The following is a 2366-nucleotide window of genomic DNA, read 5'->3' as shown; positions in this document are numbered from 1 at the left end:
GGGCGTGGCAGAGGCAGAGGGAGAAGCAGACTCCCTGATGAGCAGGTAGCCCAATATGGGGGCTGGATCCCAGGACTCTGGGATCATGACCTGAGCTGAAGGCAGACGCTGAACAGACTGAGCCACCCAGGTGCCCCTGCATTTCCTTTCAATTCATAGGAATGACAAACTCATCTGCAAAGCTGCTGAGCCCATTTGCTTCACAGGTTGCCAGTGGAACTCTGACATGAGCAAGGAACCTCAGCCAATATTCTTCCCAAGCTGTCACAGTATTTCAGAGCCAAAGTACTAAAGCCCTCTTCTGACTGCTGACACATCTGTCATCAGCTGTCCTCTGCAGCAAAGGGAACTGCAATACAAAGGTATGGAGGAGAGACAGTAGGGTAAGTTCAGGAAACTGAAATTAATTCAGTGTGGTCAGCATAGAGGAATTGAGTTTAGTTGCAGCAGGAACCTGGAGAGGTGGACAGGGGCTACATCATGAAAACCATTGTGTCATACTCAGGAAGGTAGACTGTTATCCTGAATGCTTTTATAAGAAAATCTTTAAAATTATACATATCTTTTAAAAATTAATGTTTTATTCAAAAGCAATACATATTCAATGTTGAATTTTTACAAAGTACAGAAATGTGGAACAAAAATCATTCTTGGGGCACCTGGGTGGCTCAGTCGGTTAAGGATCTGACTCTTGATCTTAGCTCAGGTCTTGATCTCAGGGTCATGAGTTCAAGCCCCCCATTGAAATTAATTATTAAAAATTTTAAAAATTAAAAAATAATCATTGTTAATCCAATCACCCAGAGGTAACTATTTTAAACGTATTGATATTTTTTCAACTTCTCTATGCGTATAAACATGAATAAAATGACAAGATAAAGCTCATACTACATATATATTTGCTTTGTGACTTGCCTTTTTATAAACACTTCACAATCAGTTGCTTTCTAAAACATGATTTTTGAAGTGCTACACAGTATTCTATTATATAGATGCATCACGGGTTATTTAATCAATTCCTTATTGTTGGGCATTTAGATTGGGTTTTGTTGCTCTAACACCTTGATGAAGGGGCACCTGTGTGGCTCAGTCAGTTAAGTGTCCTACTCTTGATTTTGGCTCAGGTCGTGATCTCAGGATTGTGGCATCGGGCCCCACGGGGGTGCTCTGTGCTCAGTGTGGAGTCTGTCCCTTTCCCTTTGCTCCTCACACCACTTGTGCTCTCTCCGTCAAATAAATAATAAATAAAATCTTTAATACCTTGATAGTTTTTGCACTAATTTTATACAGATATCTAATGCTTGTACATATATACATTCTTAAATCTCAAAGTGGAATTATCATACCAAAGGTATGAATATTTTTAAGATTTTTGATGCAGATTATGCTATAAAAAGTTGTGTCAACTTCACTCCCACTGGTCCTTAGAATGTCTACTTCTCAGCTCTTGTACCCACACTGGATATTCTTCTAAAATATTTATGTCTGAGGTCTTTTTTTATTTAAAGATTTTTGTTTTTGGGGTGCCTGGGTGGCTCAGTCGGTTAAGCATCTGCCTTTAGCTCAGGTCATAATCCTGGGGTCCTGGGATGAAGCCTGTGTTGGGCTCTCTGCTCAGCGGGGAGCCTGCTTCTCCCTCTCCCTCTGCCTGCCGCTCCCCCTGCTTGTGCTCTCGCTCTCTGTCAAATAAATAAATAAAATCTTAAAAATTTTTTTTTGTTTTAAATTTCTTTATTTTGAGAGAGAGGGTGCACATGCACAAGTCGGGGGAGGGGCAGAGGCAGAGGGAGAGAGAATCTCAAGCAGTACCTGAGTACCGAACCTGAGGCAGGGCTTGATCTCACGACCCCAAGATCATGACCTGAGCTGAAATCAAGAGCCGGAAGCTTGACCGACTGAGCCACCCAGGCACCCCCTCAGTGTCTTAATTTGATTTTTGTTGTTTTTGTTACCAGTGAGTTTGAATGTTTTTCATTTATTGGCCATTTGTATTTCTTTTTTTTTGGTCATTAACTTGGCTTTTATTTTTTAAAGATTTATTTATTTATTTTAGAGAGAAAGAGCATGAGCAGGAGGGGCAGAGGGAGAGGGAGAGAAAATCTTAAGCAGACTCTGCACTGAGTGCCGAGCCCTCGGCCGGGTGGATCTCACCACCCTGAGATCACGACTGGAGCTGAAACCAATAGTCATTCACTCATGGGACTGGGCCACCCAGGTGCCCCTCGACTTTTCATATTGCTGTTGGTGTTTTTTGACTTTCATACAATTTAAATTTTTAAGAAGCCAAATCTATCAATCTTGTCCTTTATGGTTTCCTCCTTTGTTTTTGTTTTTTTTTTTTTTTGCTTAGAAAATTCCTCCCCTGA

The sequence above is a fragment of the Halichoerus grypus genome, chromosome 6 (genome assembly GCF_964656455.1).
Source record: "Halichoerus grypus chromosome 6, mHalGry1.hap1.1, whole genome shotgun sequence".
NCBI classification, from domain to species: Eukaryota; Metazoa; Chordata; class Mammalia; order Carnivora; family Phocidae; genus Halichoerus; species Halichoerus grypus.
Note: the sequence above shows the minus strand (reverse complement) of the source record.